Genomic DNA, 20,640 nt, shown 5'->3' on the forward strand with positions numbered 1-20,640 from the left:
ACGACATAAATATCGTGCTACAAACCGATAGTACATCCAACTTAAATTCTAATTAAATAATTCCAATTATATAAATACTCTCTTATTCTTATAAAACATTAAAAATATATTTTCCAAAAATTAACGCATCATTTTTGTCTAGCAGTAAAGTTATGCCTATGAGGTCATAACTTTACTAACCTTTAAATCAAACAAAGTAAAACCATTACCGGATGACGACCTATACTATCTAATCTTCAGTAGATCTTCAGTAAACGAATCGTCTCTTCACAAGTCTCTCATCTTGAGTCTTGTGGTTGATATTTGATCTTGATCTTGAATATTACGATCAAATGTCTTTGAAGTTGTACCTCCTTGGTCCAAACTTCAAGTTTGCTTCTTTTTGAAGTTATACCTCCTTGGGCCAAACTTCAAGCTTGCGTCATTGTAATTGTTCCTTTCTATAGTAAGACTTGAGCACACAATTACACGCATATGTTTATAATATTAAGTCCACATACAAATCATTACTGTCATTATCAAAACAACTAATTAGGACTAAAGGTCCAACAAATTCCCCTTTTTTGATGATGAGAAGTCTCCTATGATTTGTGTTCTAAGTCTAGTTCCCCCTCAACATAATACTTCCCAAATTATAGAACAATTGAGCGCAGAAACTAATAATCTTTTCAAAGTTATAACTATAGAACGCCTTGAGAGAATTAACTTGAGACGGGTCACAAATCATAAAAAAAATTCCCCCTCTTGGCATCATTGAAAAGATGAGAACAAACATAAAACAACTAGAATAATATATTATGAGACAAGAATTAATCATGAAAAACATATTATATTAAACGCAATCTAGTTCTTAATTAGCATAATAATATTATAAACCTGCAATCACACAAGGAATAAAATGCGGAATTGAAAAAGCTAATATCCATAAGAATGGACTTTTATTGTGAGCAAAGGAATTAAAAAGATAAGACTAGGTTGGAAATTTGGATGGGTAGGGCGAGATGGTCACGGGTGGTAGGGGCTCGGTGGTCGTGACCTCGGACGGGTCCGGAACTCCAAATCCTCAAGTCGTGCGTGACAATGGTCTAGGAGCGCAGCTTGAGCAGCTAATCGAGCGTCGAAATTAACAATCCTCAAAGTCATAGCTTTAACTGCTTCATATATCGTATGCATCTCAGACCTCATTTCCTTTCCCGATTGCAAAAGCTCATCACCAAACTTAACCAAACTATCCATACCTTCCCTCATATGACTAGATTCGGAGTGTGTTCGCACGGCTGCCTTTAGAGCGGTGTCGACTTGCGTGTCCAATCGTGACAACATGGTGTATAATCGCGTCGGGCTAACACTACTCGGTCCACTAGTATCAACTCTCCTTTCCTTTGTAATGAGATCAAACAACTCACATAATTTCTTGTCTTGTTTATTAATCCTTCCAAGAATAGAAGTAAAATTTGATTCCATCTTAGAATCCAACATCTCTAAATTCACATTGCTTTTTCCTCCTTTTTCTCCTTTTGTTTCAAAACACAATTCCGGGCCATTAATAGCAATCTTCATATAAGATAAATAAAGATCATTCATCTCATCACTTGCAATAACTCCATAGCTATATTTCCCAATAACTCCTTTCTTTTCTAAAATACGAGAAATCCAATTTCCATAAGGCAAACTCAAAGTAGAAGCTAAATCGTCCATCTTAGCCGTTACACTAGCTTGTATAATTTTATGAAACACAAGCTTAGGTAGACTAACCTTTTCTCCTTCAAGCCAAGCCTTCATAATAATCATCTCGTGAACCCCAAATTTATCTCGACCTTCTTTTCGTGGAACAATAGTAGTCCAAATAAAGGTCAAAAAGAATGTCAAAGAAGGCGACAATTTATTTGTTAAGATTGTTTCAGACGAAGTCGCATCTTGTTTGAAATACCTTTTCACTACTAATCTCTCATCAGGCGACATACTTCCCCATTCTACGCTTGGATTAATTTCGATTCCCTCTCTAGGAACTCGAGCCAAGTCGCAAAAATCACCAATTGAGACACGTATAGACGTCTCATTAACCACAGCAATTAAATTTCCTTCCTTAAATTGAACAATAGCATAAAATTGATATACCTCAATAGGAAAGACTGGACCACTTACAGCAACAATATTCTCCCAACCTTGATCTTTGAGAAAATTCCTAAAGAACCCAAGTGCTTTATATTGCTTTAACCAATCAACCGAATATACTCGTCCTGCGTGAATGCGGTATTGAGCAACTTGATTGATATTCCTTCGTTCTACTTGAGTTAATCGAAGATTATTCAGTCCATTGTTAGTGTAATCATCCATATGTTGTACGTAAAGAACACGTGAAGAACCATCTTGAAGTATATAACTCTCAGTTTTCGAGCTTACCTCAGTTTCCGAAACCAATTTTCCTTTACCTTTAATCAACCTTCTCTTCTTGCTAACTATAGGTAAATTGGCGGTGTCGGTGCGGCCGGCGGCGGACCGAGGTGACCATGAACCGGTCTCGGGTGGCGTGATAGAGCGGGTGGTTCTCAGGGGTGATCGGGTTACCTTCTTTCCAACAACAACGGGTTTCTTGGATTGAAAACGGGTTGTAGGATGATTTGCCATTATTAATTTTGAAGGTTTTAAAGAAGTATTAGGGAAGTAGATGATTAAATTGATGAGAATTATGGAGGGGTTAAGAGCGTTTAAATAATATTAAGGAGTTTGTGTTTTGGTAACAATAGAATTCTAAGGAAAGAAAATAATACCAACCATTTGTTACTCGACAATGAATTAATATATCATCAATATATATGATAAAAGTAAACAAATGAATTTGATTGAGGGTGTATGTATTTCCAAAAAAAAAAAACTCAATAAACAATAACTCAATAATATCTACGTACACATTGATTTCCACATTCTTCTTCTACCTGTTGCTTTTTAGCATACAACATCAACAATAAGTTTGTTCATATATAAACCATCTAGATTACATTAACATGCGGATAAATAATAAAGCATTCATTAGCAACAAAATTTAGCATAATAATACTACCAGGTATGATATACAACATGATGAATATACACGAAACTTCAAAAATTGTACACAAAAATATTTTAATGTCAAAATCTAGTGAGACGAAGAGAATTATATCTTGTCCACGAAGGCGAAGACGCCATCGAGCTTAGTAACAGCAGAACGATAATTCGTAGTTATATACATTAAAAAAAAAAAGCTAATTTATGTTTAGACTTTAGAGGTCAATTGTTGTAGATAAATACGTAGTTCTTTAAAACTACTTTAATATTTAATATATATTTTTGCATTATTTTTTTTATCAAATTTAAATCTTTATATAGAGGTGTTTTAAAAAACATGGAAACTACCACATGCTTTGAAAAAACCTTCTTTTATATATATACACTAGATTTAATGCCCGTGCGATGCACGGGCCTAAATGTAGAATTCTAAGAGTTTAAATCATTGTTGTGGATCCCGTGCAATGCACATGACTTTTTGTAGTGCTCTGTCGTGTATAAATGTATAATATATTAACCAAAAAGTGTTATCATGATCGCAATTATATGCTACTTTGTTTGTGTTGTGTTTTACTTATGAGATTAACGTTCTGATCAACAAATAGCAAATCTATTGTCTCTAATTTCAAAGTTAGCCCATACTATTCCCAGTTTTATGATAAAAAAAATTACCCTCTTAGTCCTGGTCAATAGTTTACACTTGTTTTTTTTTTGGCGTTTCAGTTAACTATTTACATTTTTGTTTTGGATATGTTTTATTCTCTACTTTATCTTTTAATAATATTAAAAGTAATTTATCTCTCTTTGTACCGTAGTCTTTGGGCAAAATATATGTAAACATTTCGTTGAGATAAATGAAATATTATTAAATTGGGGTCCATGCTAAATTATTAAAGGACGTCCATGTCAATACAACACTCATTAGAAACCTCAAATATGGGGGTAATCCCGTAATACCACTGGAAACACGTACTTTCATACTTGATAATGTTACATCGAGTCTTTCAAAAATTACTCCTTATATTCCGCTCATTTGTTTACCTATTTTTTTTATGGATGTTATTTATTTGTTTAAAATCATATATTAGAAATATTGTTAAAGGATAATTTGATCATCCACGTCGTAGAAGTAAGAATTAGATTCAAAAGTAAATATTTACTTTGTTAATTTTAATTAACAAAGTAAATTGTTAAAGGATATATTAGGAATATTGTTAAAGGATAATTTGATCATCCACGTCGTAGAAGTAAGAATTAGATTCAAAAGTAAATATTTACTTTGTTAATTTTAATTAATGTCTTATGATCAATGTTATATTTATTATAGAATTTACATGGACATTTAAAACTGTTCTTCATTCACTTTGGTTTGTTTCCTACGTACGGAGTATATCAAATTAAAGAATTTCACTCTGATTAGGACAACTTTCTAATGTTCAGAACTTACCAAGGTTGACTACTATATTCTTGGTCGAGGCCAATTTCGACTTTGAAAGAAAAAGCTTACCTTGCTTCAATGTTGAATATTGTGTGCCTAATTACATACCGGTTTGCAGTACAACAAATATACACAATTTTTAAGAATACTTTTGGTGATGGTGCACTTATAAACGAACATGCATAAACGATCGAAAATAGTATTAACTATCAACCAGAAAATCATTACTACCTACTGATAGCCTTATAAAGAATAGAGTTGAGTATTGATCATCCTAATTTTTATATAAATTGTCCCCATCTTATAATGTGAGACCGTCTCACACACTACTTACCGATACAAAATTCACTTATTCACTTTCCCTACTAAAGAGCCGGGTAATCGATACAATTAATTTTGTAAGAGAGGAAAAATCAAAAGGATACAAATCCCGACTCCAGGATTCACATGCGATAGCTAATAAAATATAATCAAACATATATAAAGTCTCCAAGTACAAATAAATATTAGATTTGAATTTACAATCGGTACAAATGGACTTTGAATTTACATACTAAGACAACAATAGAACTTACCATAATTCAGTAATATAGTCGATTTTGTTGTATATTATAATTCACATGTTGATGCATATGATTAGATCTGCAACCCATCTGCAAAGTTAAAATAAATAATCAGAACACAATTATAGAATAAAATCACGTACTCATTAAATTGATCCATAAATTTGCATATGAGCAAACCAAATGAGTTTGGTGTAGTGGTTGCTCACTTCATCCCTTAACCATGAGGTCAGGGGTTCGATTCCTGCCTATGAGAATGGAGCAAATTCTTTGGCCAGCCGTTTACCTCTTCGTGAGAGCACCCGCGACGAGGGGATTATACACTGTTGTCGACGGTGGACACCCCGGTTTACACAAAAAAAAAACAATGGTAAAGAAGCAAACTTCCAAATAACGCAAGATATATACTAATTACTAAACGGATAATCATGTAATTAGTAGGATGTAGATTGTTTAAAGCAACAAACAAAAACACGTACGGAGATCATGCATGGCTGGCACTATCTATGCTGGAGGTTAATTTAGTTTCTTGCATATTTATATAGCTAGTCAGGTAAGAGCCTTGGTGAACGTTAAATTGCAGCTAGCCGGGTAAGATAAGAATTCTATTAACGTGATAAAGCTCTAAATCTTTATCTTTGGTCTTTTAATAATCAATCCATTTCGTCTTTGTATTTCACGCAACTTCTTGTATTTCTAGGCAATACAAATTGAAATAGGTTATAGTTTTCACAACACTTAAGTATTTCACGGGAGTTGGATTATCTGTAATCGCTCGAAAAAAGCTTCCTTTAATAATAATATACTAGATTTAATACCCGTGCGATGCACGGGCCTATACGTATTTCCTGTAGGGTATGTGCTTGTATATAATTAATACCTCAATATATTAATACAAACTATTTTTTTATGAATCAATCTCATGGATAAACTCGTAAATATAGTTAATCGTAAATCGGTAAATATGGAGTTTGATTCAAAATATAAGTCCGTAAAAGGGTCAATTTCTCGAGTTCACATTATTCACCATGGTGCAATTTGCTCATATAGCTAACTAAGAAAGATGGTTAAAACCAAATCATTTAATTTGATGGTTTCAACTAAAAATGAGTATAAGTTCTTTAAATATTGTCAACCATAATATAACTAATGATAGTTTATAAAAGTTGGACTCTGAAAAATTAAATCTAAAAATGAGAAATTTTTTAAAGTAAGATACGTCGTAAAATTACGTTACAAATTACTTTGGTAGCGGTTGTTAAAATTTGGATTATACGTGGTACCAGTTATAAAAAAACCCTAATATTAATTCTTAATATTTTACAAATATTTTTGTTCTTAATCAAATGTTAATTTAGAATTTATGATTATTTTTATTTTATTTGTTAAGTATTTTATAGTTGCATTTATCTTAAAATATAGTAATTATTGTTATCATTTGATTTTAAAAGTGAAAAGGTAAAAAAATTGAATGATATCACTACTACAGATACAGGCTATAACAACGGTTAAAAACCGTTGTTACATAAAAAAGCGGACGTTGTTAAAGCGTCCGTTGTAAAAGGTTTTAAAAACGGTTGGTTTTATTAAGGAAACCGTTGTTAAAAACTATTAACAACGGTTTTAAGTATCAAAACCCGTTGTGGAAAGTGTGACTCAATTTTGGTGGGAAAGTTATAACAACGGTTAATTTACAAGGAACCGTTGTTATAACTAAAGACAACGGGTTGTATCTACGAAACCGTTGTTGTTTGTTTTTACAAAATAAAAAAAAAATTAAATTAATATTACTAGATGCATGCATAATTACGGGGCCCGTTATAATTCCGATGCATATCATGCATTATTACTGACATCCCTGTATACTGTGCATATGAATGGACAATATATGGAATGAGAAGGGTTTACATTAGATTTGAAGCAGGGAGATATGATGATTATGGCACAACTTCCTAAACATGCATATATTATATTAATTAACAAACAACTCAAAGGACACATTACTTAGTATAAATACATACATTATCTCATCAACCACCATTCCATTATCTAACTATATATCTTCAAACCCTAAGCTAACTGCTAAAACAATCTCCAACCCTTAATTAATCTTTCAAACTAACAACTCCAAAGTTCATCAACAAAATGAACGATTACATCCTTAAAACTCTTACTATGACCGAGAAAAATACTAGCTTCATCCGCCGGTTGCTCCACATCGAGGACAGTTTTAGGAGCTATCTTGTGGATGCTCAAGCCGCACTCAAGGACGCCAAAAGAAATGGCTTGACAGAGCAGCAATTGTTGCAGCTATATGACGATATAGCAACTGCTGAACGAAACCTCCAAATAGCTAAGGAGGAGAGGAGGGATATCATAGAAGAGAATAAGACTCTCTATGAAAATATAAGAATTGCATTTTTAGAAATGTAATTCTTTTTTTAATTTATGTATTTATATATATATATATATTAATGAATTATTAATTAAGTTTATCATGCATTCTTCTCTATCATCTTGCTTCTTCTTTGTTTTATTTTATTTAATTTGTTTTACGAGCTAATAATTAAGCGAATAATAACATAACAATGATCGATAAAAACCCATCATATATACATGCCAATGAAATAATTAAAAAAAGAACACAATGACGATGAGATGAAACCAACAAAGTGAGTGCGAGATTTACCCGATAATTAGAGAAAGTAAGAGACGATGAAACCAACAAAGGACGGCGAGATGATAAAGCGGCGATGAGAAAGAGAGAAAGAGACGATGAGAAAGTGTGTTTGGCTTTGTGTTTGTGCGTTTGTGTTTGTGTTTGTCCGTGTTTGTGTTAGGTTATGTATGTGTTTTGTGGTCAGAATGCGATCTGCGTTTGTGTGGTTAATAGTATGGAAAGTATTGACAACGGTTGTTAAACAACAACCGTTGTTAAATAAGTTTTAACAACGGTTGTAAATCAACAACCGTTGTCAAATAAGTTATAAAAACGGGTTTAAAAATACCCGTTGTGATTACTTTTCACTAACTTTGCGCCAATTTTGCGCCAAATTATTAACAACGGTTGTGCAAATTTAACCCGTTGTTAAAATGTATAACAACGGTTATATAACCATACCCGTTGTAATTAAGTTTAGTAAAAATCGCGCCATACATTCTACAACGTCTATTGTGATTTTCGTGCATAAACGTTGTTAAAGGGGCGTTGTAGTTGCCTGGATTTGTAGTAGTGTATAATCAAGCTCAAGTTAGTTAAGTTTGAGTTGAACTCGAGCCGATTTCAAGTTTCAACGTTTCAAGCTCATAGAATTCCAAGCTAATTTGGCTCGAGCTCAAATTTCTGAGCCAATGCCAACCCTGCCCAAGCACGACTGCACGAGACTCAATTACTCCCTACTCGTATGTTTGACTCCAAGGACTTGAGACATGCTTTCGAAATGTTAATACAAATCATAGGTCATTGTAGACATAATTCTCTATTGAAGTATATTATTTTAAATCATTTATATTCATATAGGCAAACGAATAATATTCTCTTTGTATTAGTATCTAATATGCAAGTGTTTAGCCAAAGTGGGAATTACAACTCTTTCGATATCTAATATGCAAGTGTTCAAATAAAAGTGGGAATTACAACTCTTTCGAAATCTTATCATGTATGTGCTTACTTTTACCTACACACCCACAGAGTAGTAGTAATCCTAGAGAACTATTAGAAAATCGTAAGTACAACAAAATAATTAAAAAAAAGTCACGGTAATTAAAAGATCATGATTAGCAGATCAATGTGGCGCCATAATTTATTATAAAAGTATATAAAACTAATCTTTTTGTGGAATTATATCAATTGGTGTAACATCATTACTTTCACAAAATCCGGTTGACGATATTTGATATTTAATATTTATTAGAATAAAAAATATACATGACCAACTTCAAATAAAAGGGACTATGTATGTTAATAAACTCTCTCCATTCTAATCAATTTTATACATTTAATTAAAATATAACTCACATATATTCCAAAAATGTATAGAAATGATTTAAATGAAGGGAATATAAATCTTCACATACACATGTATATATAAAGGAGACGGGTTATTTGCTTAATACAAATTCTTCCAACATTATCATCTCATGATAACCATTTTTCTTCTTATATACTCCTAATATATCGTAATAATAATATGGAATAGGACTTAATAACCAAGGGACGATTGTTTCACATTGATCCCTAATAGAATAGCTAGTACGAAACTGACTTTAAGGAATCCCAGTAATCTAGTATTAGCAAAGTTATGCAGAAAAAGGAACATACATCGGATGTATTATCTTCAACTTTTTATTTGAGCATATATGTATTTTTTTTGAGCTTATTACTCAAACTTTATTTATTGTTGAGTATATGTGTATTTTTTTTGAGCATATTAAAATTTATAAGTTAGATTTTAATATTTTTTCCGTCAAAACTCAAATTTAACTAAACTTATATGTAATGTTTTTGAGTTTTATTGTAATTTTTTAGAGCTTGAAGTTTAAGTGAATATACTCAGAAACTTCATAGTGAAACTCAAAAACTTTAAAATAAAACTCAAAAACTTTATTATAATGCTCATAAACTATAGAATTAGATGTAGTACCTCAGATATATAATCCTCTTACTGAAAGTTATGCGGCATTACTTACATAATTATCAGGTACAAATTAATAGGTCCCTAAAACTCATAAAAAAACATCAAATCACTCTCACAATTCACAATTCACAATTCAATCTTTATGCATATGTCATACGAAGTGGTTAGTCATACGAAATTTATGTTGCTTTCATACATCCGTCTTTTGAATAATTAGACTATTTTATAAGAATTGTTATAATAATATAGATTTCATATTAAAAGTACATTCAATTTTTAAATTCTCGCCAATCTCAGATCATGCTCAGCCTTTTGCCATCTATACCTTTAGCGCTAAGCGTCAACCTTTTGTGAGTGTAATTAGGCTCAGATTATCATCTGCATCAGATAACATGGAGATCAAAACCTTACCGTAAATCTCGACTCCCCATCAAATGACCAAATAAGAACACTTTTGAGAATGACAAATAACAATCAAATCTATATCTATATATATACATAAAAGAGAGTTTTTTCGAGCGATTCTAGAGCGTCCACTACTACAGATACAGGCTATAACAACGGTTAAAAACCGTTGTTACATAAAAAAGCGGACGTTGTTAAAGCGTCCGTTGTAAAAGGTTTTAAAAACGGTTGGTTTTATTAAGGAAACCGTTGTTAAAAACTATTAACAACGGTTTTAAGTATCAAAACCCGTTGTGGAAAGTGTGACTCAATTTTGGTGGGAAAGTTATAACAACGGTTAATTTACAAGGAACCGTTGTTATAACTAAAGACAACGGGTTGTATCTACGAAACCGTTGTTGTTTGTTTTTACAAAATAAAAAAAAAATTAAATTAATATTACTAGATGCATGCATAATTACGGGGCCCGTTATAATTCCGATGCATATCATGCATTATTACTGACATCCCTGTATACTGTGCATATGAATGGACAATATATGGAATGAGAAGGGTTTACATTAGATTTGAAGCAGGGAGATATGATGATTATGGCACAACTTCCTAAACATGCATATATTATATTAATTAACAAACAACTCAAAGGACACATTACTTAGTATAAATACATACATTATCTCATCAACCACCATTCCATTATCTAACTATATATCTTCAAACCCTAAGCTAACTGCTAAAACAATCTCCAACCCTTAATTAATCTTTCAAACTAACAACTCCAAAGTTCATCAACAAAATGAACGATTACATCCTTAAAACTCTTACTATGACCGAGAAAAATACTAGCTTCATCCGCCGGTTGCTCCACATCGAGGACAGTTTTAGGAGCTATCTTGTGGATGCTCAAGCCGCACTCAAGGACGCCAAAAGAAATGGCTTGACAGAGCAAAGAATTGTTGCAGGCTATATGACGATATAGCAATCTTTGAACGAAACCTCCAAATAGCTAAGGAGGAGAGGAGGGATATCATAGAAGAGAATAAGACTCTCTATGAAAATATAAGAATTGCATTTTTAGAAATGTAATTCTTTTTTTAATTTATGTATTTATATATATATATATATTAATGAATTATTAATTAAGTTTATCATGCATTCTTCTCTATCATCTTGCTTCTTCTTTGTTTTATTTTATTTAATTTGTTTTACGAGCTAATAATTAAGCGAATAATAACATAACAATGATCGATAAAAACCCATCATATATACATGCCAATGAAATAATTAAAAAAGAACACAATGACGATGAGATGAAACCAACAAGATGAGTGCGAGATTTACCCGATAATTAGAGAAAGTAAGAGACGATGAAACCAACAAAGGACGGCGAGATGATAAAGCGACGATGAGAAAGAGAGAAAGAGACGATGAGAAAGTGTGTTTGCTTTGTGTTTGTGCGTTTGTGTTTGTGTTTGTCCGTGTTTGTGTTAGGTTATGTATGTGTTTTGTGGTCAGGCTGATCTGCGTTTGTGTGGTTAATAGTATGGAAAGTATTGACAACGGTTGTTAAACAACAACCGTTGTTAAATAAGTTTTAACAACGGTTGTAAATCAACAACCGTTGTCAAATAAGTTTTAAAACGGGTTTAAAAATACCCGTTGTGATTACTTTTCACTAACTTTGCGCCAATTTTGCGCTAAATTATTAACAACGGTTGTGCAAATTTAACCCGTTGTTAAAATGTATAACAACGGTTATATAACCATACCCGTTGTAATTAAGTTTAGTAAAAATCGCGCCATACATTCTACAACGTCTATTGTGATTTTCGTGCATAAACGTTGTTAAAGGGGCGTTGTAGTTGCCTGGATTTGTAGTAGTGTATAATCAAGCTCAAGTTAGTTAAGTTTGAGTTGAACTCGAGCCGATTTCAAGTTTCAACGTTTCAAGCTCATAGAATTCCAAGCTAATTTGGCTCGAGCTCAAATTTCCGAGCCAATGCCAACCACGCCAAAAGCACGATCGCACGAGACTCAATTACTCCCTACTCGTATGTTTGACTCCAAGGACTTGAGACATGCTTTCGAAATGTTAATACAAATCATAGGTCATTGTAGACATAATTCTCTATTGAAGTATATTATTTTAAATCATTTATATTCATATAGGCAAACGAATAATATTCTCTTTGTATTAGTATCTAATATGCAAGTGTTTAGCCAAAGTGGGAATTACAACTCTTTCGATATCTAATATGCAAGTGTTCAGCCAAAGTGGGAATTACAACTCTTTCGAAATCTTATCATGTATGTGCTTACTTTTACCTACACACCCACAGAGTAGTAGTAATCCTAGAGAACTATTAGAAAATCGTAAGTACAACAAAATAATTAAAAAAAAGTCACGGTAATTAAAAGATCATGATTAGCAGATCAATGTGGCGCCATAATTTATTATAAAAGTATATAAAACTAATCTTTTTGTGGAATTATATCAATTGGTGTAACATCATTACTTTCACAAAATCCGGTTGACGATATTTGATATTTAATATTTATTAGAATAAAAAATATACATGACCAACTTCAAATAAAAGGGACTATGTATGTTAATAAACTCTCTCCATTCTAATCAATTTTATACATTTAATTAAAATATAACTCACATATATTCCAAAAATGTATAGAAATGATTTAAATGAAGGGAATATAAATCTTCACATACACATGTATATATAAAGGAGACGGGTTATTTGCTTAATACAAATTCTTCCAACATTATCATCTCATGATAACCATTTTTCTTCTTATATACTCCTAATATATCGTAATAATAATATGGAATAGGACTTAATAACCAAGGGACGATTGTTTCACATTGATCCCTAATAGAATAGCTAGTACGAAACTGACTTTAAGGAATCCCAAATCTAGTATTAGCAAAGTTATGCGAAAAAAGGAACATACATCGGATGTATTATCTTCAACTTTTTATTTGAGCATATATGTATTTTTTTTGAGCTTATTACTCAAACTTTATTTATTGTTGAGTATATGTGTATTTTTTTTGAGCATATTAAAATTTATAAGTTAGATTTTAATATTTTTTCCGTCAAAACTCAAATTTAACTAAACTTATATGTAATGTTTTTGAGTTTTATTGTAATTTTTTAGAGCTTGAAGTTTAAGTGAATATACTCAGAAACTTCATAGTGAAACTCAAAAACTTTAAAATAAAACTCAAAAACTTTATTATAATGCTCATAAACTATAGAATTAGATGTAGTACCTCGGATATATAATCCTCTTCTTTGAAAGTTATGCGGCATTACTTACATAATTATCAGGTACAAATTAATAGGTCCCTAAAACTCATAAAAAAACATCAAATCACTCTCACAATTCACAATTCACAATTCAATCTTTATGCATATGTCATACGAAGTGGTTAGTCATACGAAATTTATGTTGCTTTCATACATCCGTCTTTTGAATAATTAGACTATTTTATAAGAATTGTTATAATAATATAGATTTCATATTAAAAGTACATTCAATTTTTAAATTCTCGCCAATCTCAGATCATGCTCAGCCTTTTGCCATCTATACCTTTAGCGCTAAGCGTCAACCTTTTGTGAGTGTAATTAGGCTCGGTTATCATCTCATCGATAACATGGAGATCAAAACCTTACCGTAAATCTCGACTCCCCATCAAATGACCAAATAAGAACACTTTTGAGAATGACAAATAACAATCAAATCTATATCTATATATATACATAAAAGAGAGTTTTTTCGAGCGATTCTAGAGCGTCCACTACTACAGATACAGGCTATAACAACGGTTAAAAACCGTTGTTACATAAAAAAGCGGACGTTGTTAAAGCGTCCGTTGTAAAAGGTTTTAAAAACGGTTGGTTTTATTAAGGAAACCGTTGTTAAAAACTATTAACAACGGTTTTAAGTATCAAAACCCGTTGTGGAAAGTGTGACTCAATTTTGGTGGGAAAGTTATAACAACGGTTAATTTACAAGGAACCGTTGTTATAACTAAAGACAACGGGTTGTATCTACGAAACCGTTGTTGTTTGTTTTTACAAAATAAAAAAAAAATTAAATTAATATTACTAGATGCATGCATAATTACGGGGCCCGTTATAATTCCGATGCATATCATGCATTATTACTGACATCCCCGTATATCTTGTGCATATGAATGGACAATATATGGAATGAGAAGGGTTTACATAAGATTTGAAGCAAGGAGATATGATGATTATGGCACAACTTCCTAAACATGCATATATTATATTAATTAACAAACAACTCAAAGGACACATTACTTAGTATAAATACATACATTATCTCATCAACCACCATTCCATTATCTAACTATATATCTTCAAACCCTAAGCTAATCGCTAAAACAATCTCCAACCCTTAATTAATCTTTCAAACTAACAACTCCAAAGTTCATCAACAAAATGAACGATTACATCCTTAAAACTCTTACTATGACCGAGAAAAATACTAGCTTCATCCGCCGGTTGCTCCACATCGAGGACAGTTTTAGGAGCTATCTTGTGGATGCTCAAGCCGCACTCAAGGACGCCAAAAGAAATGGCTTGACAGAGCAAAGAATTGTTGCGACTATATGACGATATAGCAATCTGGCACGAACGAAACCTCCAAATAGCTAAGGAGGAGAGGAGGGATATCATAGAAGAGAATAAGACTCTCTATGAAAATATAAGAATTGCATTTTTAGAAATGTAATTCTTTTTTTAATTTATGTATTTATATATATATATATATTAATGAATTATTAATTAAGTTTATCATGCATTCTTCTCTATCATCTTGCTTCTTCTTTGTTTTATTTTATTTAATTTGTTTTACGAGCTAATAATTAAGCGAATAATAACATAACAATGATCGATAAAAACCCATCATATATACATGCCAATGAAATAATTAAAAAAAGAACACAATGACGATGAGATGAAACCAACAGTGAGTGCGAGATTTACCTGATAATTAGAGAAAGTAAGAGACGATGAAACCAACAGTGACGGCGAGATGATAAAGCGACGATGAGAAAGAGAGAAAGAGACGATGAGAAAGTGTGTTTGCTGTGTTTGTGCGTTTGTGTTTGTGTTTGTCTGTGTTTGTGTTAGGTTATGTATGTGTTTTGTGGCTGTAGCTGATCTGCGTTTGTGTGGTTAATAGTATGGAAAGTATTGACAACGGTTGTTAAACAACAACCGTTGTTAAATAAGTTTTAACAACGGTTGTAAATCAACAACCGTTGTCAAATAAGTTATAAAAACGGGTTTAAAAATACCCGTTGTGATTACTTTTCACTAACTTTGCGCCAATTTTGCGCCAAATTATTAACAACGGTTGTGCAAATTTAACCCGTTGTTAAAATGTATAACAACGGTTATATAACCATACCCGTTGTAATTAAGTTTAGTAAAAATCGCGCCATACATTCTACAACGTCTATTGTGATTTTCGTGCATAAACGTTGTTAAAGGGGCGTTGTAGTTGCCTGGATTTGTAGTAGTGGTCACATCATCAAAAATTAATTTAGGAAAGTTTCATAAATAATATTTTCCACATAAAAAATAAAGTGGAGAATCTTTTAATTATTATAATATCTATATTTCCTATTTTATATTCATGAGAAGTTTCTAATTTTTATATAAAAACTTTGACATTTTATCTGGCAAAAAAATGTCGTTATAAAAATTATGAAAATAATATAATTAGATTCGTGGCAAAAAATGCTTTCATTAGAGTATAGATTTCATATGATTTGCACATACGAGTATTAAAGATGGTGTACTTTTTTTAATATGTTATATGTCCCACATTGAAAAACAATGTTAGTGTGGTGATTATAATATGTATAAATTATATAATTGTCCCACATCGAAAGATTAACATAAGGTGGGTGATCCTATGATTATAAATAGAAGTCTCATTGAAACCAATATACCAACCAAAAACCTTTTGAGTCTCTTAAGTATTGTTTTGGAGAGCTCTCAAGAGTTTATATCATTATTTTCACAGTATGATATATACATATTTTTTCTATATTATGTATTATATTCAAGTGATGTTTATAATCTTTATATAAAAACTTATATATCTCATTTGCCAAAAAAATATTATAAAAAAAACGTGCGAATATTAATAAATAGTACTCCCTCCATTCAAGACCAAATACAACATTTTCATTTACACACTTGTCAAGACACAAATTACAACGTAAATATATTTAAGTTTACATTATAAAAAATTTAAAGTTTGATATTCTCATTGTACTTTATAGGTGAATCAAATAAGATCCCCCATGACCATATTTTGTCTTACATATTGCAAGGAATCGTAAAGATTCTATTCGTTCATGAATAGTGTAAAAAAAGGAATGTTGTATTTGGTCTTGAATCGAGGGAGTATAGTATTTGCTCATTATTATTAACCTGGGTTAGATGTCGAATTATGTACGAAAAAGATGGTGTATTTCTAAGTATGTTATTTGTCTCACATTGAAAAATATGTTGGTGTGGTGAATATATTACGTATAAATAATAGAATTGTCCCACATCGAAAGTTTAGCATAAGGTGGGTGATCATATGGTTATAAATAGAAGGTATCCTTAGAACCTAAATACCAACCCAAAACCTTCTGAGTCTCTTAAACATTGTCTTGGAGAACTCTTAAGAGTTTATATCATTAACTCCACGATATGATATATATATTTTTTATATTATGTCCAAGTAATGTTTATAATTTTTATATAAAAACTTATACATCTCATTTAGCAACAAAGTAACATATTTTTTTTTTTTTTGAAAAATTATATAATTAGATTCGTGGTAAATAAATGCTAGCATTAGAATATAGTATCATATTATTTGCACATATTTTAATTACGATAAGAAGTTAAAAAAATGTATTATACGAATATTAATAAATAGTACTCCTATAGTATTTGCTTATTATTATTATTATTATTATTAAACTGGGTTAGATGTCGAATTAGGTGTGAAAAAGATGGTGTATTTATAAGTATATTGTTTGTCCCACATTGAAAAATAATGTAGGTGTGGTAAATATACTACATATAAATAGTTGAATTGTCCCACATTAGAAAATTATCATGAGGTGAGGTATCGCATAATTATAAATATGAGTCATAACTTAGGGGTATCAACCCAAAATCTTTTGAATCGCTTAAAAATTATCTTAGAGAGTTATTATAAGAGTTTGTATTAAGGGCAAACCTTAGTTACAACAATACCATACAAATATTAATCACGTAGATATTTATAAAAGCGATTATATATTACTATATGAGTGATATTATAATGTTTATTTTAAGACAATCGATAATATAATAACTTTATTTAAGACAAAGTCATAATTAAAAAATAAAATGGGTGCTAAATATACATAAATTTGTTTGTGTCATATAATGATAATCTTTGCACTAAATTAGAAAATTTATGAATTATAATACAATCAAGTGTTGCATAAAAAGATCTTGAATCCACAAACAAATCAATAATGAGCTTTTTTACTTTGATAAATAGTAGAATTAAATCTTTTTAACGTTCAAATATAGGTAATTATTATGCCTCATTACATTTGAGTAATTAAAATACATCATAATTTTTAACCATTAATCAAAATCGCACCAGAAAAAAGAAATATTTTGCATTTGTTTATACATTCTATTGTCCCTCAATTACATCTTAAAAGTCGTGTTAGGAAAAAAAATGTAATTTAAATCATATCATTTGTACATATTTTAACTATGACAAAAAATGGAAAAAACGTACAAATATAAATAGATAGTATAATATTTTCTCATTATTAAATCGGGTTGGATATCGAAATAGGTGCAAAAAATATGGTGTACTTTTTCGTGTGTTATTTGTCCCACATTGAAAAATAATGTATGTGTAGTAAATATACTACATATAAATAGTTAAATTGTCCCACATTAGAAAATTCACATAAGGTGGGGTGATCTTAAAAATTAATTTAGGAAAGTATTATAAATAATATTTTTTGATGTAAAAAATAAAGTGGAGAATCTTTTAATTATTATAAAATTTATTTCCTATATTATATTCAAGTGATGTTTCTAATTTTTATATAAAAAATTTTACATTTCATTTGGCAAAAAAATATCATTAAGAAAATTATGAAAATAACATAATTTGATTCGTGGTAAAAATGACATCATTAGCGTATATATTTCATATAATTTGTACATTATAAAATTGTGTACTTCTTAGTATGTTATATGTCCCACATTGAAAAATAATGTAGGATTATATAAAAATAATAGAATTGTCCCACATCGAAAGATTAACATAAGATGTAGTGGTCTTATGATTATAAATATGAGGCATCCTTGGAACTTAGTTATCAACCTAACATCTTTTGCGTCTCTTAAATAAGATGTTTTGACTTTTGATCATATCTAAATAAATGATTAGAGATAAGATGTAAATATTAAGACCTTATAACCAATTTTTTTTAACTAAGTTAATTACCCCGTTGCAACGCACGGGCATCCAAACTAGTTAATTACTACAATAAAATATATAAAGCAAATGTGTATACGATTAGCTTGATAGATATATTGAAGTAAGTAAAAGCTAAAAATAATTTAATCAATCAATCAATACATATATATAAAGCAGAAACTTTTCGAGCGATATTAGAGAGTCCAACTTTTTTAGAAATCCTAACAAGAGTAGATTTCGAAAAAAGTTAAATAAATAAAACTATCCTAATAAAAGTAGATTTCTTAGTATTTAAAACAAATTTTAATAAAATTATCCTAATATAAGTAGATCAAATATATTTTAATAAAATTATCCTAATATAAGTAAATTAAAATTATCAAATAGATAATAAAAATTCATAATAATTCAAGTTATCGTATTTATTTTCCCCAACTTATGGTCTCATATATTTTTAGTTTGTATTCTCACATGAAAATTCAAGAAGCTGGCGGATAAATGATTATTTTATTTATTAAAGTGTTATGTTAAGATGATGTAGTGTAATCTTACGCGATTACACGAAATATAAATTACGATTTCATCAAAATGTAATCACTAAATAATCATTGGAGTGTGTGTATAAAAATCATAAACATAAATGCCTCTAAATACATTCAAGTTATCAATACATAAAACATTTCACTAATCTATATATGTTACTATTTTTTTTTAACTAATTTACTTTCTATAAGAATGTGGAGATCATTAGATGGAGGAATGAAACCGAGAAAAACTGAAGTATAATTTGGGGGTTTAAACAACTCAAAGCTTTTGTGTAACAATGAAAAACTCACAGTGTTATTCATATGATGAATTGACGATCGATTGTAGACTCACGCATTAGTAGTATCACCTAATTTCATCTACTACAAAATTTCATATAAACCACCCGCATATATCCAAGTAATCTAACCATTACGAAATAGTAGGTGCTACATACTCAAAATACACTATGTAACTAATTATATTGTATATTAACTAGTATAGGACCCGTGCTACAGCACGGCATTTTTAAGATTTTGTTTATAAAGAGGAAAATACAATAAAATTGTTTTTGGCATAAATATATGGTACTTTTTAGTTAATGTTATAATATAGTAGATATAATATTAGGAAGGAGGACAAAAATTAAGTTTATTACCGTAAAAGATAGTTAAAACTAAGTTAGTCTTGTTTCGAACTATTAATAATAATACTATAATGTTAAATCAATAAGGGGAACTAATTTATGAAATTAAATTAAATGTAAATTATACTTAAAAAAAACCTGTTAGCCTTATAAAAAAACGGTCGAAATAATATACCACGCGTTTTAAGAGACGATTTTAAAATTATTAAACTAAAATTTCACTTTCTATTTCCTATAAGAAAATTCATCAAAATTGATACATATCAAATTATTAAACTAATTGATACTCCATATTCATTTAAAAAAAAATGTAAAATCTTATCCTTACCCAATCCCTCACCAAACCCATCCATTACCCCTTTGTTTTTCATCAAAATGTCGGTACACATTCAACACAACCCATCCTTCACCCAAGCCACCACCTTCCTCACAACAAAACTCATCCCACCGCCGGACATCGTGACATTCCACATATCATCAAACTCGATAGTCTAGCTATTAACAATGACCGATCTACGGAGTAGTATATTTGTCTTCAGCGATGGTAGCACCGTGCTCAATATTTGTAGATTACTCACAATCTGAAACCGATGCATGCATTGACCATCCTCTCAACCATCTTACTTTCAATCATAATCGAATTAAGGTAGTTGGAAATCCTTTCGATCAAATTCAGTCGGATTATTTTATCTTAATTTAATGTCTTGATTTGTCACAAGTAAGTCGAATGTGTAGGAAATTATTTTGTTTCCATATAAGATTCTTAATTAGAAAAGTCAAAAGAATTTTTTGGTTATTCGTTGGAATGGTGGTAATCAATGGAAATCAATA

The sequence above is a fragment of the Silene latifolia genome, chromosome 10 (genome assembly GCF_048544455.1).
Source record: "Silene latifolia isolate original U9 population chromosome 10, ASM4854445v1, whole genome shotgun sequence".
Taxonomy (NCBI): domain Eukaryota; kingdom Viridiplantae; phylum Streptophyta; class Magnoliopsida; order Caryophyllales; family Caryophyllaceae; genus Silene; species Silene latifolia.